We start from the raw sequence: 26,280 nt of genomic DNA, 5'->3' as shown, positions 1-26,280 counted from the left end.
GAGACAAGAAACAGGCAAATTACTCCTCACAGAAATTATTGGAAAATATTGCCTTGATTAATCATGCTGTTTCAAAAAGGTCACTAAGGGAAAAATATTATAACAGTTTTGAACTCTAATCCAGCATTTGGGACTCAGGCATGCTGAATGATTTATTCAAAAATCATCATGCAAAACCATTTCCATTTTTTAAAATAAAGAAATAGACTGTCTTTACATAATTAAAAATAATAATGTTTTAAATATTAACAGTCCTAACAGATCCATAGACATTAGAATAGTAACTCTGATCATTAACAGACCTCTCTCTCTCCCTCGCTCTGTAACAGCTCCAGGGAGAATGAAAAAAAAAAAAATCTTACCTTGAGATATTGGCAGCTGATTAAGAATCACCTAATTTCTCTCTCTTCTGATGATGTGGTCACTCACCAAATATGTTGCTTCCCTCCTTACCAACAACGTGCTTGAAATTCTCTGAGAATGAAATCTATATTAAAAAAGCATTTTCCCTCAACAACTAAATCCTTCTTGATTAAGTGGCTTTTGATGGTCTACAGTCTGATTTATAGAAAAAATATAAACAGTGTATGTACATATATTTTTTTAAATTCAGAATTATGGAGACTAGTATTCAGATTTGAGGGCCAAATCTGACTCTGATGTAAAGCGGGCAGAACTCCACTTAAGCTGCTGCTTATTCCAAGTCTGAGTTTAGCCCTGAATTTTACGGACTGTGCTGTGTGAATTCCCATTCAATGGGCTAAATTAAGTGGTAACACAAGATGTACGTTAAACCTTGGGTATAAGATGTAAAGTAATGTATTTCCACCAATCTAGTGTTCAGTGGGCATGCACCAATTCAGTGTAATTTACATGCCAACGAGGCAAAATGGGGCTAAAGCAGGAAAAGCAGCTAATAGGAGGGTATAAGCTAAAGCAGCCCTCCCCCACCACTTTATCTTTAACCTTTCCCTGCTATCCTGCTTTCCCTGCTATCCAATTTCTATCTGCAACATTAACTTTGCACACACATTAAATGTCAGTTAGTGCAAGCTAATATAATTTAACGCTTAAGGATACAAATCGGCATAACCAATATCCTCACCAATGACAAAGAGATGAGCAAGCTGTGTACAGTAGAATCTCAGAGTTACGAACACCAGAGTTACGAACTGACCAGTCAACCACACGCCTCGTTTGGAACTGGAAGTATGCAATCAGGCAGCAGCAGAGACAAAAACAAAAAAGCAAATACAGTACAGTACTGTGATGAATTTAACTATTAAAGCAGCATTTTCTTCTGCACTGTAAAGTTTCAAAGCTGTATTAAATCAATGCTCAGCTGTAAACTTTTAAAAGAACCTTAATGTTTTGTTCAGAGTTAAGAACATTTCAGAGTTGTGAACAACCTCCATTCGAGTTTGAAACTCTGAGCTTCTACTGTATGTTATTACAAATAAATGGTGATAAAATCGTTGTCCAACACCACCATGCACACTGCATATTTCACATATGTTCCCGAAAAAACTATTATAAGAATGTTTTAATAAATATAAGAATGGCCATACTTGGTCAGGCTGATGGTCCACCTAGCCGAGTATCCTGTCTTCTGACATAGGCCATTGTCAGGTGCTTCAGAGGAAACGAACAGGGCAATTTTGAGTGAACTATTCCCTGTTGTCCAGTCCTTATTGGGGACTTAGGGACACCCAGGCAGGGGCAGCTCTAGCTTTTTTGCCACCCCAAGCACGGCAAGCAGGCGGCTTTCAGCGGCTTGCCTGCAGGAGGTCCCCGGTCCCATGGCTTCGGCATACATGCACCAAATTGCCACAGAATCTGCAGGACTGGTGGACCTCCCACAGGCAAGCCGCCAAAGGCTGCCTGACTACTGCCCACGCAGGGACTGGCAGGGTACCCTCCCACAGATTGCTGCCCTAGCCACACGCTTGGAGTGCTGGTGCCTGGAGCCGCCGCTGCACCCAGGACATGGGTTCGTTTCCCTGACCATCTTGTCTAATAGCCACTAATGGACCTATTCTCCATGAACTTACCTAATTTTTTTTTGAACCCAGTTATGCTTTTGGCCTTAATACCATTCCCTGGCAGAGAGTTTCACAGGTTGACTGTATGTTATGTCAACAAATACTTCCCTTTGTTTGTTTTTACAAGTTTTGGGGACTTTTTTTGTAAGCCTTCACTGATGAAGCCAGGTGCTTTCATTACTATGAATCCAACTGTACAGGCTCAGAGGGGGACATAAAAACCTCTAAAAATCTGTCTAGGTATCTGTAATGACACCTCATCATATGCAAACTTGGTATATGAACACTTTACAAATGATCTGAAATAGTTCTATATATAAAAATGACACAGTTTTACAGCCTTATATCCCAGGCCCTTCGAAGCAGAGAAGCAAATGCTGTAGGATTCAATGGAAAGCGGGGAATCTTCCCTTTCCCTTGGGATAAAACAACCAATCCTATCTCTGTTGTGTTGTGAAATAACCAACTTTAAAACCACGACATTTTTAAGTGTAGAAAAAAATGATGCTGATTGAATTTTGCTCAACTTGGCCTAGGCCAGGATAGATTAGCAGGAAAAATATAACCTTTGGAGAAGGAGGCAACATTTTACTTTTTTTCTTTAAAAAAAATGACAACTTTGAAGTTGGTCAGAAATTTAGAATTAGAGCAGGCTTTAAGAAAAACCACCAAAACACTTTGATGGATCAGTCTTCCGTGTGTGTGCATATATGCTTGTGTGACTGTCTAAGTGAAGGAGTATACATTGACTAACAAAGCACATATAACAATCGATAGGTCCTGGAATTAGATCATTAGACCACTCGAATGCACAGTACTACACTCCAACTTAATTTGGGATTAGGGTGTGTGTGTGTGGGGGCGCAATATCAAATGTCAGCTGAAAAGTGTTGTATCATTATAGCAATGTTTGCATGAAGTGGGATCATACATTAGTGAGGGGAACAGGGAGAGCTGAGATGGGGAGGTATTGTGCAGGATTTATGGCCTTAAAATAAAGTTTCTTTACACTAGCATTTTCGCAGACTTCACTGTACGAACTCTGGGTGTGCCCAGATTGCTTGCATTATTTGACTGACAGCATTGACTTTTTGGCCCTCTCATCAGGAAGAAGTTGCATTCACAGTGTTTTCAACAGTTTATTCTTGAATTCTACGTGCATAAAAATATGGAAGCTAACACCTGGGATGTATGGAGAAGCTCACTATGGCTCTGTTCCTGAAATGCATTTAGGCAGGCAGACCCAGCCACTCAAAGGGAACCTCACTGAGTTCAATGGGGCTCCATGTGATTGCATGGTCTAAGAGTAGAGGTCATTACAGGATTGAGGCCTAACCCCAGAAAAGACATTTGTTGAATATTTAGCTATTTGACAATGTGTCTTCATCTATTGTAAATAAATGAATTAGTAATGAAAAAGCCTAGGATTAGCTTTCCTGTATTGTCTTCATAAGTAATTTGATTTATGTAACCCGTACTTCAGGGTCCCCACTGATTTGTTTTCTTTGATTCAATAGTATGTTGCACTACTTCATCATTTTTCTTTTTTTCTCCCCTTTGTATTTGCAGTGAGAATAATCATAAAGCACAAGAAAATATCAAAAGAAAAAAAGAAAACAGTAAAGGCAAAACACTCACTCCATTATCAAGGGCAAAATATATTCATTTAAACACAAACATAAAAGGGTTTCTTACAGACTGATACAGTATACATATTACCTGGCATTAACACTACAACAAGAAATTGTGGTGGTGTCCTTATCTCGTACCCCCACAAAGTCTGAGACAAGCTAATCAATATATACCATACAGGAAACACATATGTGGGAGCCACCAGAAACAATCTGGTGCTTTCTACATCAAATTCTTTCTATTAACATAGGCCGAAATGAGAATTTTTTCTCCTAACATATCTGAAGAATGATGGCTTGTATAAAACAGAATCTGGATCTGAACCAAACACAATGTGGGGCTGATTTTGCAAAACCAAGACACAACCAACAAGTCTCTGCAAAATCCATACATGGGTTCCTTCACCTTATTTTGTTGAGTATTAGCTCACAACCCCCCAGCCATTAAACACTTAATCATACTGAACAAATAAAATCAATATATCATATTATGATTTGCCAAGCAGGTGAACACTAAGAGTTAGATGGGTTGCTTTAAAGGTACAGAGTGTAATTTCTGGAGAAACAGAACTCACAAACCACTAAGTACTATTCTAAGACAACCTTTCCAGACTACTGTACCCCTTTCAGGAGTGTGATTTACCTTGAGTACCTCAAGTTTCACCTCACTTAAAAACTACTTGCTTACAAAATCAGACAGAGAAATAAAGAAGTGTCACACAGCACACTGGTACTGAAAACCTGCTTACTTTCTCATTTTTACCATAGAATTATAAAATAAATCAATTGGAATATATATATTGTTCTTACATTTCAGTGTATAGTATATACAGCAGTACAAACAAGTCATTGTCTGTATGAAATTTTAGTTTGTACTGACTTTGCCAGTGCTTTTTATGTAAAACTAAGCAAATATCTAGATGAATTGATGTACCCCCTGGAAGACCTCTGCATACCCCTATACATGAATCCCTGCTTGAGAACCACTGTTCTAAATGGTTTTCATACACCATACACTGCACAGATATACTAGTTTTATTCACTCTCTTTTCACAGAAAAAAAATCTCACTTTTGATTTGTTTCAGGTTACTGGGTTTCCTCTAATTTGAGAGAACTTTAAATACAGATCATAAAGTAGATCTTGTAATCATTCTAAGGCTAAATCCTCACTGAAACCAAGAAGATCTTTTCTTGCATAAGGACTGCAGGCTTGGCTCCTCAAGGAATGCCTTCACTTAATACTGAAAGGTTTCATTGTTTAACCATACTACCAGTACACATGCATGTGTTCAGAGTCATTCACCACTCTCAAACAGCAAGGGGCTGCTATGGTACAGTGCAGTGACTATGGAACTCAGACTCAGGAAAATTGAGTTCTGTTCCTCACTCTACTGTGGATTACTGCATGCCCAAACAATTTACTCTCTTTGAATTTCAGCCCCTCTCCCTGCAATATGTAAACTGCAGAGGATGATATTGAATTAATGCTCCAAACCTCAGTGAGATTTATGAATTTAACAGCCAGCATAAATGTGGAGTATTATTGCTAATTGATTATCAAGGAAAAAGACATCTTGGTAAAATAATTATTGTTACAATGAAACATGTACAAAAGACCCTTTTCATTAGGAAACCTTGTGTTTTAACAGATCACCCTAAAGTATCCCCAAATATGTCAAGTACTATTTAATTCCACCTTAATTAGAAGGCCACCTTTAATAAGCAACCAAGTTTTGTAGGCCACTTGATGTGTCACAGAAGACAGTTTCACTGTGCTTACAAAAACACCCATTCTTTTTCCTTCCAATTACCCACTGCAAGCAAAGACGCTCCATGTAAAGTCTGATTGAGCTAGAATTCTGAGGTCCTGCAAACGTTCACTCTCTCTCATTTAGTTAGTAGTCTTAGGAAATTTTGATAGCCTGTTCTCTCTCTACGCTCCCCCAACCCCCTCCCCCAGAGAAATATACGCCATAGTTTCAGAAGCGCTGCCATCTTAAAAATGTCATGGCATTTGAGGAGGCAAAAACTACAGTGTGTGTTTCAGCTGGTTCTTAAGCCAAGCAACATTCTCAGAAACCCCCACCTGCGGGAAATAATTCATATTTCAAAGTAAAGAAAATGACACATAAAAATGTTCTATCATAACAAAAATGTAACATTAACAAAGCTAAGAAAATATGAACTATGAAGTATTAATGACAGTCATTCATTTAGATTACATTTCAGTAATTTATTGCACCATTCAAATAATTATTTTAAAACAATGCTCTGTACAACATTATGAGCCTTCCTCGGGGTAAAATGGACTAAAACAGCTGTTACACAGGGAAGGTAATTGAATCACAGTTTAAATTAAGCTCAACAAACACAAACAATCTTTGCTTCAGACACTAAGGTTATTATGGGATTTACATAATATACAATTCTTCATTTTAATGTCAAGTTCGGATTCCTTGTTCAGATGCTCTTAATAGCTGCACTTTAAAATGAAATTCTAAATCAAGTTTTCCTATATGCCTTCAGCAAATAGGATGACATTATTTTCTGATATAGTTTGTCTCCTTTTTTCAATTAAATTAAATCCATTTCCTTATTTCTTTTCCCATGAGCTGACCTGAGCTTTTAAATAAAATGTACTAAGTATGCATTACTCTTTAATATTAAGTAACATTTTTCTGCTGCATGTACTGCCACTGGGGCATTTCCAGACTGGCCAAAACACTATATGGCAGCAGTGGTCTGGGGGCCAAATGTGTCTCATGGTTACTCTAATCTTGGCTCATGGAGACTGCCAATCCCAGCATGGGATCCCTCTAACTTGATCTCATTGACTTCCGCTCAGATTAAGATGGAGCTCCACAGGCTGGGACAAGTAGTCTCTGTAGGCTGCACCCCCCTGGTTTCCATATGTTTTCAAATAAATCTCCTGTCCTGTATGTTATAAATTGCTCTCTTATGGGATGCAGTCAGAGAAAGGCTCGCCTCCTCTGCTGGTACATATATGTGGAGAGGGGGAAGGGAAAGGGCAGTTAGTCCTTCCAATGCTGTAAAAGACAGATCTGGATCAGAACACTGGATCCAAACACCTCAGATTTCCAGAAAGTTCAGACCCACAATTTTGCAATTCATATCCATATCTAAATTATAATGATGAGGAATTAAAGATCCACATTGTTTCAATGTACTTCAAACTGAAGAACTTTCAATGTACTGCAGCGCTGGCTTAGTGAAACTCCTCTTAGAGGGATTGTGCTTTATGAAAAAAATGATTCCAGAATAAGATGATTCTATCGTAACAAGAAACATATTGGTTGATAGTGATATTTGCTCTTAGTCCCAAACTTTTTGAGGGTTTTAGCCTTGGAGGCGCAGCTGGGAACTAATGGTATTCAACCATATAGAGCTTGATTATGTTATCCTTAATTCACAATGCTCACTCATGAAAGAACTCAGTTTGAATAAGGGTAGCAAAATAGAGCTGCATGAATGGTGGAAACAGTCCAAAAATAATCATCTGAATTCTAAGGTGAATTTTATTTGGACCATATTGTAACCCCATCATGTATAGTTACTGCAAATATTTCAGCACTTAATCTCTACTACTCCAAATACTTGTAAAAAGCAAAATTTTAAATGGACTATTTGCTAGAGAAAATTTCTAATCGTTTATTTGATTATAAAATTCACAATTCGTAATTTGTGCTGTGTCTATTAGTTCAGTTCCATGTGAGTTTCTTTTGTTTTCCTAATGGATAATTTACATAATTAGTTAATACTACACAAATATATAAGTGCATATTTCACCGTAATGTTTGTAATTTGCATTTGTATTAGTTATATAAGTCATCTGTCGGGACAAAACCAATGACACAAAACCGACAGCATGGTTTCAAATGGTGAATTATAATATTCTTTAAAGTGCGCTTGGCTGATCAGCAGATCAAAAGTTCTCTGCTAGAGAAGATCATGAATGATGATGATTAATATTTTGAAAATTTCACAATCTGAAGACAATTCACACATAGAACAGTAATTGAAATTTATTCACTAATTGTGATTAATTTCTTTGACTTAACCTCTATGGAGATATGTTTATTTTAAAATAATAATAATATTCTACTAAAAAAGCCACCCAGAAATTCCTCATCTATCAAAAAAAATAATTTCTCGTTTTTGACATACTTTGACTCAATCCTGCTCATACTGAAGTAAATGGGAGCTTGGCCACTGATTTCAACGAGAGCAAGAGCAGGCCCTATATGTCAGAGATTTGGCACTTTAAAACTACAAAAATATTCCACAAAGCCGGTCTCCCCCATCGCCTCCCTTTGGATAATTTGAGTGAAAGCTCAGCCAACAAGGACAGCGTTCCCCTTCAGTTACACTACTGCCTTTTCCAGCCTACAGACTCCAATGTGCAGTCATCTATCTTAGTCATGTGTTCCACCAACTCCTACTGAGAACCAGCACTGAGCATCAATCCTCAGTTTCAAAGCCTGCCAGCAACAGTTATCCAAGAAGAGAAGGGGAGAAACCTGGGTTACTCCCCCCGACACCCCCCCCCCCCAAAGAACAACACAGTAGATGGGAGGCGGGGGAGAGGGCAGCATGTGCAAAGGTCTAAGGGTCCATCACAGCAGAAGAAAGTGAAGCAAAAAGTCATGTCAACAACAACAAAGAAAAAATGAATGCTTTGATGTTATGAATAGCCGCTGATGCAGAAAGCAAGACATGCTGCTCATGGCGTAACATCCACTCCCATTAGAATCAACAGCCAGACAGTCACATTTACAGGTTTTTGTTGAACGGAGAAGTCCTGCAGAATGAACAGGAAACCATATTCCTGAGCAAAGCATTGGAATAGACGCTTTATACTTCTGGGTTTTTTTTAAAAGCCTTATAACCATGTTGATGCTTTTTAAGCTTTTCCAATAAGGACTTTTTTAAAGTTCTAGATAGCCTGATAAACATTTATATTCATACAGAGTTCTGCTTCAATTTTATCTAATTTAAAAACAGAAACACAAATGACAGGCTTCTTAGAATATTGTCAGCATGGCATATTGGGAGTTACTAATAATACTGCTTGGGATTTAAAGAGCACCTTTTGTTCAAAACTTTCAAAGTGCTTCATAAATAATTATGCCTCACAATCATTACCCACAAGTTTCTCAGACAGTCCAAAATAATCATGAAGGGGAAGAAACCTGTGTCATTCCCCCTTTTTTGTTAAGTATAAACTTTATCAGATTTCTGGAGTGTTTAATCTCTGTATCACAAGTCTATAGACTTCCTAACTGGATGTAGATACACTGTACAACGGTATATTTTTAAAATCTATACTGAGAAACCTTTTGGAGATATGGGCCATATTTTCAGCTTATGTATAACAGCTTGACCTCACTGCTGTCAACAAATTTACGCTAATTTACACTGCCTGAAGTGGAGTGTTATTAAACGTTCATTGCTATCAGGACATTATGATGGCTAACCCTGACCCTAATTTAAATGAATTGTCAGTAAATGGCTAGCATACTTCCAAAAAGTTTGTTGGAAAATGAAAGCCACTACTTTCAAGGGATCTTAATTACGTTGTTTTAGCCTAGGACATTGCAGCTGCTTCTTGGCTCCTAAATTCTGTTCTAGGTGGAAAAGGTCATTTTATCTGATGGACTGTTACACTAGCCATCTTTTTTAACTTTGGCAGGGAAGATGTCTTGTGATCTTTAAGAAAATGTTCTCCCATTCCATGTCCCCTCCTCTTTCTGCCAGAATTCAAGCAACTCTACATACCCTTCAAGGGAAGCAGTTTGTTAAGCAATGGCCTTTGCAGCAGCCATGTTCCCTCCATCCATCAACATGTTCCCACATGTTGACCACTTGGATTCCAGTCACTAAGGTGCTAGAGATGCTCTGAACAATGTGCTCCTCTTCAGGCCTATCCTCCACCCTCGTCCCTTGGTGAGACAGAAAAATATTATAACCACTAATACTTTTAAATATATGTAAAACAAATGGAATGTCAGTTTCAAATATCACAGTATTTAAAATTTCAACTTTTTAAAACCAAACCCTCTGAGAGACCAATGGCACATTTTAAATCCAGAAACAAAAATTTTTAACTTTTCCATGGTCATTTTGGGCTTATTTGGTAAAATGGGAGACCTAGAAAATGTGAAGCCTTCTGATTTACAAAAAAGCAAACAGCCCCAAATCCCCTTATAACATGAAAAATATATGTTGAAAGGAGCAAATTTTGTGCACATGAAATAATAATGACATTCTTTGGATATCAAAGTCTGGAAGAGTTACTGAGTTAAGCAAGGGTTTGACAGGTTTCAGGGATTGAAAAAAAAACTAGACCATTAGTTTTAGACATAAATCCTTATAATATAGCTGAATTATGAAATAACCCTAAGGTTTTTGACTGTCAGGACTTCTTCCCTTACTATAAAAATATTTTATTGCAAAATGCATATATTTAAAAATTGTTTCAGTGTCACACTAAATCTTCAGCTTTCATCTAGGTTTGGCATGGGTGGGATTTGGGTTACTTTAGAAAGCAATAACCTGTGACTTTGAAAGATACTGTCATATGCCCATTGTGAGGCTATAATCAAGCAATGATGTCTGCTCAGTCTTTACCAGACTGTTCCACAGAACTAAACTCATATCAAGTAAGACCAGCTATGTGTGTGTTCAGGAATGAACAGTGCACCCCGGATCACTTTGCTTTGGGAGGACGACCTTTTCAACCCAGGGCTGAATTCCATAGTGAAAGCAAAACACTATGCCTCACTATGTATCTACCTGCCGAACCTTGTTGATAAAAGGACAAGTTCAGAGAAACTTCAGCCAGCTGGCAATCCAGCTTTAGAAATAAATGGACAAACAGCCTCCCACTACTTCCCTCACCAGAAACACTGGAAAAGAAAAAAACAGAGATAACTTGTTTATGAAAGATATCTCATTATATACAATGGAGAACCTATTTTTCTTCCATCTTTTCCCAAAAACTGTACCCAGGAACTTTTTCCTCCGGCAAGGAAAAAGTAAGTCAGCAACAACTTATATTCAATGCATGTTATTTTTATATATATATAAAAAAACGTTGAAAATATATAATATTGAATATAAGTAGTATATATACTGTTTACTCAGTACCATCCTAGAGTATTTGGTGATGATAGTGAAAAAATAAACAACGCACTAGATCATAGTTTCAGCCTGGTGGTTCTGTGGTCAGACCTGATAGCCATTTCAGTTTGAGTTAAGAGTTTGAGTGCTATGACTCCATAAAAGAAGAGACAGCCCAACAGATGGATAACTGACAGGCTATAAAGTAATCCCTAATTATAAAAGAATTTGGGATGTTTAGCATGCCTTGTTTTAAGGAAGCAAATTAAACAACTTCAGACTGGCCCCAAGAGCTAGCTATTGCACAGAAGAACAATATATCCAATTCCCAGGAAGCATTTAATCCAAATGTACACAACCCCCTTTCTAAACATCCTTGTGACTGAACACCTGCTTTTAGCACAAGTTTTTTTTTTAATTAGATAAAACAATAATATCTAGTTTTATTAGGGAGGCAGCAGGGTCTATTTGTTAGAGTGGGGGGAAGTGAGACAAGAGATAGGGCACCCAGGGCACTACACTGTTGTAAGTCAGAAATAATTACTGAAATCAGTGTAATCACACCAGTGTAAAACTGGTGTAACTGGTATCAGAATCAAGCTCCTGGTTTCTATTACTAAGCCTGTGACCGACTCACAGTAATAGATTGCCACAGCCCTTACTCTGCTAGGTAAGGGGGTTGGGAGAAGCAAGTCCCACCCCTCCTGCACATACCCTTTGCACATTGGCCCATTTCTGCTTAGATTGTGACTGAGAAGGGGAGCAGGGGCTAGTCAGTTTATACTCCCCACTGAGAGCAAGTGAGCAGGGAACGGGCAGAGAGTGGGAGGAATCCTGGGCCTCTGCCCCCTCCTCCAGCCATTGTTCAGGACAGCTGGCTGAGTGCATGGAGGGAGAAGACAGTTCCATGAAATGAAATGAACTCTCTAGTTCCTTCCAAGGGAGAACAGAGGATAAACTGCACCTTTAAGTCCCATTTCAGTCTCTGCTTTGCTCCTTGGAGCTCCCTTATCCATGGCAAATTGTAAACTTATAATCCAGCCCTATGTGCAAGTCTCAAAACCTCTTGTGTCTCAGTTTATTCATCTGTAGGCTGGGATGAAGAGTGCTCTCCTACCCTTGCGTTGGATGGAACGTTCTATGTCAGTGCTAAGGTGTATTTATGGGACAAATAATTCCTTAAGCCATCAAAACTCCCAAATGAGCTCAGTACAAGATTTTGGCCCTTAACTTCTATGTCATGAAAAAGTGCTTTATCCAACAATCTAACATAACTGAGCTATTGTGCTCTCAGCACTTCTGAAAATTAAGCCACTTTTTTAGATGCCTAAATATTCAGAAGTCTAATTTCAGACAGCCATTTCCTAACATCTGCTCAGTGCTGTCACTGTCTCTGCCAGATTGATGGCATCCAAGAATAGGTGGAGTAAAGCCACGTCTAACAAACCAAAAGGTGACTCCTTCTCTAGGAATGCTCCTAAAAGCAGTGACTATCATCCTTCCTCTAGCTTTTCCCTTGGGGGCCTCCTGCCTCTATTTGTTCCCACCTGGTTTGCTGGCACCAGCACAGACAAATGGATAAGGCACACCATTTGCAAGAGGTACACCTAGAATTCAAAAGGAATCCCTGCCACAGAATTCTCCCCTTCTTCTCTTCCTCAACCCATCCAAAAGGATGGTAATATGCAGGCAAATCCATCACCTCCAAATTGAGGAGCAGGAACTGTGTTGGGGGGTCATGCTCCATACTATTGCTGGTTCTGAAGAAATCAGGGGAAGACAGGGCAGTCCCAGTTTTAATAACACTCAACAAGTCAATTCAGTCCCAAAAGTTTAAAATGGAGACCACTCAGTCTACCAGGGGGATTTCCTAACTTCAGTGGAATTGAAGGAGGCATTTCTCCAAATTCCCATTCTTCTCACAGATGGTACTTAAAATTTGCATATGGCACTTGGCACATACAGTACGAAGCCCTTATTTTTGACAGTACCGCTGCTCCAAGTATTTACAAAGGGCCCAGTGGTAACAGTGCTGTCCCTACATCAGAAAAGGGTACATTTTTCTCAATGATGTTCTGTTAAAAGCCCCCTCCCTATAAAAGTCAGTCAGAAACCAACAGACTGTACACTGCCTTCAACAACATAGGTTTATAATAAAACTGGATAAAAGTCAGCTCATCCCAAAACAGACAACAGAACACCAGCAGTTTGGCAGGACACCTCACTCCACGAGGCATTCCTCCCCAAAGACAGGCAGGCAAGGATTTTGGAGCAAATGTACAAAATCCTTGACCATCTATACTCCTGCATGAAGGACGTAAGTCAACTAGGCATGTTCGTTTCATGCATATACCTACTTCCATGGACAAATTTTCACCTCAGGTGTCTCCAGTACTACCTTCTGAGCTTCCCTTCTCACGTTCATAATTTCAACCCTTGCACTGTAAGACTTTCCTATGGAGGAGGAGGAGGAAAAGGAAGAGGAAGAAGAACAAAAAAACCTCAGATGGTGGCTACATCCAACAAGATTCACATGTGGTATCCAGTTGGCAGAACTGTAGAGAGACACCATAATGACAAATACCGGTTTGGAAGGAAGGGGAGCTCACACTATTTAACACATAGTATAATGTCAGCTCACACATGGAATCTCACTATACCATAAATTATTTGGAAATGCGAGTAACTCACCTAGGCATTCAAGCACTCCTCCCTACCTTAAACCCAGACACATGCCTGCATACACAGACAACATACTACTAGCATGGCATATATAAACACACTATGGGACACCTGGTCAAGCTTATTACAAGCAAAAGGTACAGCCTTCCTCAGGCGAACTGAGAGAGAAAAATCTGTCAGTCCAAGCGATGTACCTCAACAGAAAACCGAATGCCATGGCAAATTGTCTCAACAGCAAAATAATGGATCAGGGGAGCTGTGGCTCTATCAGAAGGAATTGGACTACATAGTCCAGATTTTTAGGAGAACAACATGGATTCTCTTGGTATAAAGTTCCAATGTCAAAATGAACAATTTCTATACCAGGAGGAAAGACTGTTGGGCCAGGAAAATCGACATCTTCTCCCAGTTATGGCCAAAGGCTATGCTAAATGCATTCTCTCCTTTCCCCATAACATACACCATCCAAAACATACAGAGACAACAGGCTATAGTGATTTTAACTGCTCTGCACTGGCCTAGATGTTCCGGTTTTCAGACCTCATGGAGATGTCTGCAGCCCCTCCCCTATCACTACCCTATAATACCTAAACTCCCTACAACCCACTTTGGATCTAGTATCTCAGGCCATCTGGGCCATTGCAACCTGGCATCTCTGAAACTGGCTGCTTGGTTATTGAGAAGTCAATTTAAATAAACAAGGATACTCCAGTAACATGATCTCAACCATAATTTCCCACTGATTTTAGGTATACAATAATATGGAGAAGATTTGATTACTGGTGCACCTGAAGAGAATACGCAGCAAGATCAGCTCTGGTCAAATTGCTCCTAAAATTCTTACAGATAGGTCTGTCTATGGACTACAGTACCACACATACAGAACTCAAGTGTCAGTTATATCCTGAATTCTGGCAGGGGTCATTCTCCCTTATCCCTTCACCCTCATATCCAAAAAAAATCCTCAAAGCTACCAGCCTAATCAAACATCTTCTTATTTAGTCTAGTTCCCTGGGATCATTCTCTAGTATTGAATGCACTCTGCACTTCAAACCCGTCTAAAGTGTTTCTCTATTTCCTGAAAAATCACTTTTTTAGGGACCATAACATCCCTATTACCACATTAAGGGTCTCAGAGTGTGGAGTCTTCTCTCATCTCCCTCAAAATTTTATTTTCCACAATGACAGGGTGCTATTAGGAACAGACCCTTCATTCATCCCTAAGATAAATTCTTTCTTCCACTGGTCCCAGGAGATTTTGCTCTGCTCCATTTGCCCACATCCTGCCTCACCCTCCCAAAAAAAAGAGCATGGTACACCATAGACGCCCAAAGAGCAATTACAATCTACATTAAAAGAACAAAACCCTTCAGAAAAAAACTCCACTAGGTTCACTCTAATATACCACACGGTTTGGGGACAGAAAAATTCCAGGTCTTCCACAGCAAGATCTATTAGCTGGAAATTTGTGACACAAAAAGCCCAGGCGAAGACTCCTCCATTCAAGACTGAAGCACATCTTATGATGGCAATGGCTGCTTCATGAGCCAACAGATCCAATGCACCATGTGAACAAGTGTCCAGGGAATCTCTGCATACATTCACCAAATTCTACAAGACTGAAAGACTTAAGTTAAGTGAAGCAAACCATAGCTCTCTCTCAGTTCATAGGAGAGCAGGATACTGCTACAAAAATCCCATCCACTGTGTGGACCCATCCCCTACAATGAGAATGAATGAATTTGTCTTACTCATCTAAAGTTCTCATTCTGGTAGGAGGATCAGTCCATACATTCATCCAACTGTGTATTTTCCATCTTCTTCTTACAAGAGGTTAATTTTCAAGAGTGTTGCAATGTTTCTCTCCTCCTCCCCTTTTAGGACGGAAAACAGGATTCTTATATTTAATCAGTGGCCTTTGGGTTCCCCTCAATTGATATTCATGTTTTTCCCCTTAGGATAGACAGTTCTTCTTAGTAGTAGCTAAGCAGACATGTGTGAACAACTTAGAGTTAGGTAATGTCATCTGTTATTGTTAATATGTGTTGAAAGAGTATTTTATTCAGATATGACAGTTATTAGCTTTGAGACTCTCTGGAGGGGCTCCTCAGGGGGAGAAGTTATCTGGAGAGTCATCCCAGCCAATCAGAAACATCTGCCTCTGCCTCAAAGTAGGGGAGACTGAAGAACTGATCACTACTGAATTTGTGGACTCTTTCCTCTACCAGAATGAAATTTTTTCAGGTGAATGAGACAAAATTTCTCGATGTCTATTTTCCTTTTCCATTTTACTCCATCAGCCTCAAGCAGGAAGACTCGGCGGCCTGTTTCTTCCTCCTTCTTACCTTTGGAGCATGAGGGAAAGGATCTGCTATTGATAATTAAATGTTAAGGACAAGTGTAATTATCTTACTCTATTTCTCCACCGTCCTGTCCCTATAACCCATACATCTTCATTCACCCCCTTAAATGTAAATGTTCATGCAAGGTTTTGGACTGACAACCTTACAACCAAATTTCACCTGAAGTGAACAGTATTTTGTGTAAGGGCAGGATTGTGGTCACAGATCTGAGGTCTTCGTTTGATTCACGGAGCAGACAGGACATCTGCTGTGGCAGTTTAAGATTTTCCAAAACTTCCTCCTGCTAATATGTCTCCCATTCAACTTCACAGTCTTATTCTTTTCAGTACGAAAACTAGATTTAGAGATGGAATGGCTATTCCTCTCGCATTTTCTTAACGAATACACCTAGAGTTCTCCTCAAGTGGCACTCTCAGAGCCCTGAAGTTGCCTTTATTTTTCATATAACTCTTCCAGAAACCGAACCTGGAAATTCCTAAAACAGATTTCAAGAACTGCTGGTTAAAATAATTGCTTGTACCTGTCATCTTATTATTATGATCATGTTACAGAAAAATGGCTCCAACGGCAGGATTTTACATCCTGTAGACCTTAAGAGAATTCCAGTGGTTTCACAACCCAAAAGATAACTTTTTAACAGCTGGAGATACCTCCATTTAATTGGCACTACCTCACATTCCAACATTTGCTTGCATCTCTTTGTACGGTAATCATTAATACATTATTCAGTTTGTTAGAGCAAAGGTCAACTATTTGCTTATGTCAATCCTCTGCTTATCATCCCAGTATCATCCCAGTTGATCCTTGCACACACGTAGCCCTTCTTGAATGCACGTACACAAGATACCCAGTAAGAAGATGTTAAACAGATCCAAATTATCTCTAAAAAGGAATTCAAGAAATGCATGGGCTAGCAGAATTTATGCATATAAAGTTGTTTGTAACCTAGTATATAAAGCCTGCTCTGCGCTAATAAGGTGTGTCTTTTCCCTCTGGCACTAGCCGAGGAAAAAGCACCCGTTCAGCTGACCGATAATAAAAGTTTGGTACCCGTCTTCTTGCCTTCTGTGCCTCCTTGGGGTAATTGAATAGCTCCAGGGGGAAATGAGCCCGTTTGGCTAACAAGTTCAACATTAAAGCATTTAAGTAATCTTTAGTTTAGAACCAAGTGTACTTTATTTTTTAAAAAATACATCTCTACACACACTGATAAAAACTTTTTTCCCTTTCAGGGAATAAGCTCTGTTATAAAAGAATATGGAGAAAATAACTCTGAGGCGCCAATTAAAATTAAAATAAAAAAAGCTTCTAAAAATTTGTATGGGTAATTTTATATGCACTAACAGATGCACATGCAAATTGCAAAGAATGCCTGCACAGACAGGATGTACATGTTCAAATCAGGTCAAATTCTGTAAACTCTATGTTTGCAAATGATTGTGTGCAGAGACTTGTGCATGTACATTTACATAATTTCTACTGTATTGCACTTGATCATTTTAATTTGATGACTGCTGTTTATTCACATATCTGCAAACAGATGACCATTTCATAGTATCTTAATTGCTTTATCAGTGGTTATTTTCTGTGAATACAGTAATCAAGTGTTGCAGAGGTGTTTTCATTTTTCTTAAAGTGTGAGATGTAAAACTGTTGTCTTGCATACTGGTACCATATATCCTCATTATACATTATTAGGAAAAAATATGGTTTCAGAGAACAAAGAAAAATATGGCATTTTTCGTTGAGACTGAGAGTTATACTCTTGTGGTTTATCTTTTCTATCATTCTCTCCCCAACAGAGACTTGTGAGAAGCCGAGGGGAGCAGGGGGAGACTGTGGGGCGGGGTGGCAGAGGGGAGAGAGAGCGAGCGAGAGCATGCCCAAACCTGCAAGTTGTTCCATATGGGCTGACTCCTGTAGCTTATGCAGAGTTCATTAATGGATGAGCTATACTCATGTTTAACTTTACTTTATTCACATGCTTAACTTTAATAGCATTTAAGCACGTGCCTGAAATTAATGGGTTTTAAGTGGATGCTTAAATGCTTTGCTGGACAGAGATGAACTGATGAATTTAGGCCATAATGTAATCCCTCCCCAATGCTGTAAGTCTAGTTGCCAGCTTTGAAGCATTATTTTGTGAAACAGTAATATGTTTGTCCTAACAGCAGGTTGGACAGGGATATATTTGATTTTTTTTTGTTAGCTTATAATGTTACCTACCAATCCACTATGTGCCATCATACATCATTGTCAAAATTTCAACGAAGAAAAAAAAATCATTCCAGCAAGAGTAAACCACGATACATTCAATAAGCAGTACACTTGACCAGAAACAGAAAGGTTGGAAATATCAATGGCAAGGAAAACTGAGTTTTTCAACCATATTGTTAAGCAGAATTATTCCATCTCATTTATGCTGTTTTTCAAGGTTGGCATATTGTCAGCCTTTAACATGTTTTTTTCTTCCCTTGTTGAAAATGAATCTTCTTTTCAAAGAGCAGCTGTTCTAAATTATCACATCAAATTTTAACCTTACAGTAGACAACAGTTGAACCCACAGATACATGACAATGACACATTTTGCCCCCATGACCCCGGAAGTATTTGTACTTGTTTGTGTCTAAGCTTCATTTGTGTTTAAACACAAGACCTGCGTGTGTTTTGTTTTTTTCCCCCTTGCCACACCAGGTATACTGATTTACACGGCATATAATGTTGATAAGCACTTAGTGCAGAAACTACAAACAAATCCTAGACAACGAATTCCTAATCGCTTTGACTCCTCTAACAAGTGTGTTAAGACTAAATCATTATGGAACAAGATTATGCCATTAAGGGCCAAATACTGCTCAATGCAATTTCAAAGCCAAGGAGAGTGAACCATTGTGGATAAAATTTTGATTATCCAATTTGTAATGCAGAGTAACAATCAATTCTGCAATTTTTCTTGCAGTCATAAACATTCAATAAAGTTTGATATCAATTACTGGTTATTTAGATGTCTGCCAACAGCCTATTTTGACAACATCCTGTACTTCAAGCTGAAGAGCAGCAGTCATATATATTATTCTCAACTACTCATACTCATCTTTCAAGATAGTTCTTACTTTAAGAGCATTTTCATCAAATGTTACCAAAACTTACACTTCTCATTACAATTGCTCTCTATTAAAGTTAGTGCCAGCTGTCAGTTGTAATGAAAACCCCTATTAGCCTTTATAAGTTCCTTTCTGGAACTAATAAGGGATTGTCAAATAACTCTAAACACAGGCACAAGTGGCGAAGAAACTGCTGGGCAGGAAGCAGGAGAGGGGGAATGCAAAGTGTTCAATGAATTCATACTGACAATACAATCTTTGTGTAACTGTTAACTAAATCTTATGCCTGAGTACCCCAAAGCTAGTGCAAGGTAGAAAGCAAGGGGGGAAAATCCCTCAAAAACAAAAAAATAACACTTAAAAAATATCTTGTGAGAGCCAACAAAGAAGCAAAACTATTAAAATGAAAAAGTTTGAGGAAATGCCAGCAAGGTCCCTTAAGAGCCCTTATCACAGATAGCTGAAAAACATTTGCATCCAAGACCCAAACAAAAACTCAAAAGCAGATGCTTTGAGGATATCTTGTACAGTATCAAAATCAGAAACAAACTGCAGGTTCACAAACAGAAGCCAAGTGGACCTCAGATACGTCTTCATTTTCAAGCAGGGGCAGGAATGTTCTAATGTGTGTGCTTTATATTGCTTAAAATGTAACATTACTGGAGATGCATGTTGCAGAGCGAATAGTGGGTAGTTCACAGACATAGCAAATCGTCTTCTGTGACGAACATAAATATGAGTTATATAAATGTATACTGCAATTTTCCTATTTTAAGTTGCACTAGGTTCACCTCTTAAAATATTGCCTTTTCTGTGCATACACAATTGTGTATGCTTGAAGCGCAGTCTGAAAATCCAGCTCTGAGTATCAGAATTATAAAATATATAGATACTCCCCTTTGACACATAATTTTGGAGGGAAATATTAGAATTTAAAAATGTTTTAAGATAAGGTTATCATTTAGTCTGTTAATATCAAAAATGATTACTTGAGTAGAAGTAAATAAACACAAAATATTTGACTTTTTTATCACAGCTGGCAGCAAATTCGTTCTGCATTATTGAAAGGCAACTTATCAAGTAAATATACATTACTGGATCTATTCCATACTATTGACCAGAGCAAGTTTTACAATACTGAATCAATGAATTTCTCAATTTTTTTTTTCAATTTTAGTTTTGCCCATCTACAGAACTGGTCAGATAATGTGACTAATATGTTTTGCAATTACGTATTAAATTCATTTTGCAATATTTGTAAGTAATATTTGTACCTGATTTTTTTAATTATTCATCTAGCTCTGCTTGTGACATTCAAATCAGAGAGGATACTGGTTACCATCAACTTTCAGGGAGAAGAGTAAGGCCAGTGCTGAGCACTTGTGAAAATCCTACCTAGAGTTCTGTTCATGAACTTTTAAGATCTGAATTGGATGAGAACGGTGCATATTTCATAGCCATAAGTAAGGCATGTGCTGTAATTTTAGATAGCAAAAAAAAGTTAGCAATCCTCCTTTAAAAATTTTGTTTTATGTTAAAAACAAACAACTTTTTCAAACTTAAAATGAAGGCCACTTCAAATTCTGGTTTCCTAATAAATGTTTATATTGTAGGACCAGAGCTTGATTTTGTGGCTTTTCCACATTTCTGTAAAGACACCATGCTAACTTTTGATGTTACTGTTGCGACTATGTGATTATGCAGTCCTAGCGTAATAACCTCTTAGTTTTTAATAAGTACAATGTGATCTTGTAGATAGGTGCATAACTGTAATTAGTAGTCTAACTTAGTGCTCCAATTGCCTATGCAATCTGTCAGATGTTCAGTCATTTCATGGGGAAACTACTGCCTTCGGTGGCTTATAGATCAATAAACCTTGCTCATAAACATACACTCCACGTCCCCTCTCCTGTGTGCTCCCATGTGCACCATGTTAAATAACTCATAATTGCTTCTTTCCCTCTCTTCATTCAAAAAATGTTTGTTGAAAGCAGTAATACAATTATTGGTAGATGAAAACTTATAATTAAGTATGCTGAGACCAAAATTGTTATTTATATTTAAACATCTCTCTCTTCAATTCCTTTTTAATTCCTCACAGTATATTAATATCATTTTTCATAACTCTACCTCAGAAATACAGTATTCATTTCTCTGAGAGAGTTCAACAAAAATGAGATTGTTCAGATTTATATAGGCAGGTTTGGCATTCTTTTCATATTTCCATGAATTGCGAGAGATAAATCTAGTTTGGCACACTGTACTATAGAGCTTAAGTGTTTGAATAATTTAGTGTTAGTAGAGAAATTGAGAAAGCATTTCTGTGATAACCATATATGTTACACATAATTTACCTTCCCCCCTCAACTTCTCAGTAACATTTTTCTCCTTTTACTTAAGTGGACTGTTCAGTTGAGTAAGAACTATCTGCATGAGAAAGGTTTACTGGATTCAGTGCTTAAAAGGGGTTTTTTTTTTGGTTTTTGTATTTTGTTATATAAAATTTGTCTGTCAGTTGTGGTTGAAGTTTTAAACTTTATCACACAGGAAATTTACAAGATGACAAAAATAAAAAACATTTCATAAATGCCTTTATAAAACCTCTCAATAATTTGAATTTTGATAATGCAGAGCAAAACATTGCAGTAATTCAGGTTTATTCAAAAGTGGAAATCCACCATCTAAATTTTATACTGCAGTTTGTAATGCCAGCATGTAGAAGAACATGCACTTAGAGAGCCACACTCCTCAAGGCTGTCAGTTTATTTTTGTTCTACCATTTGGAAACACAATGGATGTTGTGCTCTGAAGTGTCACCTGTTGAAAAAGTACTCAAGTGCATGTAAGTTCATTTTTACTCCCAAATGGGGACACAATTTCCCGTTGTATCTTTGCAAATTTCCCTTGGGAGACTTCCAGATTATTACATAGGAAGTTGTCAGGCTAATTTTCCTAATATTTTACCTAAATTTCCTTTTAAATTTTTTTCCCATCTCATTCTTCCTAGTTATAAACCCTTGCACCATGCAATTTACTTCCTCACCCTCCTTCACTTCTGGAAGGGTATAAACTTAGCATGAACCCTCCCCCTGAGTATTAATTAGCCTTGCTATACACATTCTCATTATCCTCACTCATTTTTGTTCTTCTATGGAGGGCATCAATTTTTTTTTTTAAATTAAATTAATGGAGATATCCTATCTCCTAGAACTGGAATGAACCTTGAAAAGTCATTGAGTCCAGCCCCCTGTCTTCACTAGCAGGACCAAGTACTGATTTTGCCCCAGATCCCTAAGTGGCTCTCTCAGGGATTGAATTCACAACCCTTGGTTTAGTAGGCCAATGCTCAAACCATTGAGCTATTCCTCCCCTCTTCCAGTTTATCTAAGTCTTTCTGGTTATGAGGTACCCAAAACTGACCACACTATACCAGATGAAGATTCTCCAGAGTCATATAAATGTCCACTATATTACTAGAGAAGGACTATTTCTGTATTCTCTATCATTCTGTAGAAAAGATTCCAACTGGAGAAGACATCATCTTGACTCTTACCAATGGAAAGGAACTGATTGATATAATATATTTGGAACCAGTGACCAAAGGTTCATAGAGTGAAGCAGCAGTGCAAGGTATTCAATTGCAGGAAACCAAAATTAGGGAAACAGAATACTTTAGTGAGTAATTGTTGATAAGTGGACATATTAAAGTACAGCCACGTAAAAGGCAGATGGGGAATCCTAAAAGATATGATCATTAAGATATAACTAACAATTCCTCCATGTCACCAACAAAAAAAAAACAACAGAAAATGTATTTGAATAATTGGGAAGTGAGTCAAAGTTTGTAAAAACAGACATTCACCTATCTAGGTACTTATATGGCAACTGTCACCATAGGATAGGAGTGCCTTCATAAAAATTAGGTAAACCATTAGTTAAAGATATACATCTGGTTAATATGCATTATGGAGAATTACCAAATTAATTTACTGTACCACTGACAGCTACTTTTGAAGAGTCCTGGACAACTGAAGGTAAAATTTTTAAAAAGAATTAAATAAGTACAGCTTGATTAGGGGTGACTATGTGTAGGGAAATGAGAACAGTCTACAAATATTTAAAAGGTGCAAACACCAAAAAAAGGAATGGAGTTATAAAGCATACTGGAAAGGGGCATGACTAGGAGAATGGAGAATGATGCTAAGAAAGAGAAATATTAAGATGACTAGCAAGAAAAGTTTTCTAACAGTGAGTATATTAGTGCGTGAAATAATATCACAAGAGGAAGTGGTGGAAGTCACCCATCACTTGGGAAATTTAAAACTAGCCTACACAATATATAAGCAAAATTACAATAGAGAACTGTCCTTTATTGATAGGAGATGGACTAGGAGACATAACATCTAATTTCCAGAATATCCATAATTGTCTCTTGGGCAACTTGTGCATAAGTTTCCCATAGTTCTTCATTCTAAAGAATTAAAAATTAAATGCCTCTGCTTTCGAAGAACGGAGCTAAGTCATGTAATTCTTTCACACATCCATCTTCCACGTCTAAGGACTGACACCGGAAGTTCAAATCAGGTTTACAGCTGAATTGGAACACGTCAGGTGAAAATCCAGTTCTAAGCAAACATCAGAAAACTACCACAGAGTCCAACATAAAATTGGTAGTCTTTATTCAACCGAAGCCTAATTCTGTCATTGGGAAAGAGTGTTATAAGTTGAGTCCCCCAGAGTTATGTGAAGAAAACAAACCCAAAACACACATTGCTGCCCAAATTTATAACAAGCATCTCACTCAGTAAGATGCTTCAGCAATGTTTATAGCATTCCAAGGCCCTAACCTTACAAAGACTTACACATGGGTGTACTTTACATACCAAGTAGTTTCACTGACTTTAACCGGGACTAACCACAGTGCCTCAATTCAAATGCGGGTGTAGGTCCTTTGCAGGATAAGAGCCTAAATCTTAACAGTTACCCTGAAATGGATTAAATAAGCCAAATTCCTCAACAGGACTAACTACATTTTCTAGAAGCGACTTTCCCTCACACACATATTAACAAAGACGGCTACATGAAAGAACAAAGAAAATATGAACAACAACAACAAACAACAACATTTTGCTTCCTTGTAGCAAAATAAAGCCCTAATTATGCAATTGATAACATATAGGTAGACAGTCATATCCACATGAAGTCCCCTAATCCATAGAAGTTTTCACTGGAGTAGCAGTCTGCTCACACACTATCAAATGCAAGATCGGGGCCAAAAACTAACAGCCAATTTGTCTGATCTTGACTTAACAACATGGAAACAAACATGAAGCAATTCTTTCAAATCACATTTGTAACAGCTAAGCCCAGAGCCTATCCCCCAAAAACTTACTCATTCCCTTGGCATGCAGTCGAAGTAAGGCTGTCTTTAAAATGTATGTGAAAAATGGTGGGTGCTGATTATTTGTGGGCAAGATTGGGCCATAACACTTTTGCCAATATGAAGAGAAGTTGTGCTTGATGATTTCGAAACCAACGTCATGGACTCATCAGACCTCATTAGAGTGCTTAATTTCATTACCTGTGACATTCTTCTAGTGTAAGATGACTGCATATTTGAAAATCTGTTATGAAATCCTTATAAGGACCAGTATTAGAGCAGAGATAGAATACAATAAAAGTTGCTGGTGTAAAAGCAAATCAGAACTTCAGAAAGTGCTTGCACACAGGCTCAACTGACAAAATCCCTTACATAATTAAATGTTTTTAAAGCACTCTGAAGATAAGCAGTGCTATATTATTGCTTTTCCCTCTTCAGATTATATTAAATTAATTTCAAGTAGGGGAAACTATATTATTTCCAATTCCTCATTCATTCAAGTCTATGTATGTAACCCCATTTTGTGTCTATTCCAAACACCACAATCCTGAATCTCTGACGGCAAAAAAAGGGCAGAAGCAGCCACACTGAACCATAGTGGTCAGTTAAAAAGTATGTGAAAAATTGAACTCCATTCCAAGCTTTCCAGTTCCTGCTGTGGTACTGACGTCAACAGCGGTGAGGGGTTGGATTACCAACTGCTTTGAGAGTGCCTCTTAAATCACACCAGGGTGAAAATATTTGACAAATATGAGCCTCGATAAAAGTTGTCAGGGCAGCAGGACATTATATGTAAAGCCAGAGTAAACCAGAATGTCCTGTCACTTTTGTTAATGGTCTGATCATACAAAGCCCATTTGATGAACATATGCAGTTGAAGCCAAGAGAACAGAACAGAAGGACCAGATCCCAAGAAATTTAGTGTCGCCTTTAATCTTTTAAATTCATGGTCAAAATCTTCCCTAAAAAACACAGACGCATAACCCTTGCTGACTTCAATAGGAACAGCACATGCTATGTCTGAGAACAGAATCTGACCACAAGGGGAAAAAATAGCTTTTTTACTGAATACTTCATCACTGGTTCAGTTTTTTTTCCTGATACTCTCTGCAGTGACTGTCTTTTCATGTTCCTGTGCAACTGTAATTCTAAACCAAGGGCTTTCCATCATTTACAGGGACAAGGGCTCTAATGGTATAGCAAGAGTATATATGGTGGTTAGAGTAATATCAATGTTTTCCCCAAACTTTTCAGGGATTTAAAATGTGGCTATAGGAGCCTCAAATATTATGGGTGCCTGAACAATGAAATTCCAGCTGCTACTGATTTTAGTGTCTTATAGAAAAATCTAATTTGTGTTTTTTAATTTGTCTATAGCTAATTAAAGGGAAAAGATACATAAACTCCAGCTCCTTGAGCCACCCTTTCAAAAGAAACAAGTTAACATCCGGTCCAAAAACAACACACATTGTACACTTGATCCCTTTGGTCTCTCATATTCTGTGGGAAAGCTATTTTCGTTAGAACAGGACTCCAAATTGCATAGCTTTGGTTGCGGAATCAGAGATGGGTGCTCCCATCTCCCACAATTTCTCCTACACACATGAAGACTGTTGGATGGCCTATGTAAAAGGAGTCTACCAGTCTCAAGGAAGATCAAGGTAATGGTCTAAACTACAACTTATTGCTCTAGCTGTTTGCTGAGATAATTGTAATACCCCTTTTTATACAAGCACATTTCAAGGAGAATCATCATAAAAACACTTTTGTTGGCACTACAAGGCTAAGGATTTACAGAAAAAGTTTTTCATAATGAAAACAAATTACAAAAAGCATTGCCCACAAAATGGAAATTCTGAGTTTTGACCATCTCTAGTCAGTAGTGACCAGTCACGTTAGTGACCAAGGCACCAAGAGACTAAAAGAAAGAGCCAAGT

The 26,280-nt window shown here is 38.0% G+C and overlaps 1 protein-coding gene across 2 annotated transcripts in view; it reads right to left on the bottom strand.

The window, feature by feature from the left end:
- Positions 1-26,280, bottom strand: part of EPHA3 (EPH receptor A3) — a 339,305-nt gene that overhangs the window by 189,483 nt on the left and 123,542 nt on the right. The gene's annotated exons all lie outside the window — the stretch shown is intronic.

The sequence above is a fragment of the Chelonoidis abingdonii genome, chromosome 1, assembly GCF_003597395.2.
Source record: "Chelonoidis abingdonii isolate Lonesome George chromosome 1, CheloAbing_2.0, whole genome shotgun sequence".
In the NCBI taxonomy this organism is placed as follows: domain Eukaryota; kingdom Metazoa; phylum Chordata; order Testudines; family Testudinidae; genus Chelonoidis; species Chelonoidis abingdonii.
The sequence above is the reverse complement of the archived record's forward strand: the minus strand, read 5'-3'. Positions and strand labels throughout refer to the sequence as shown.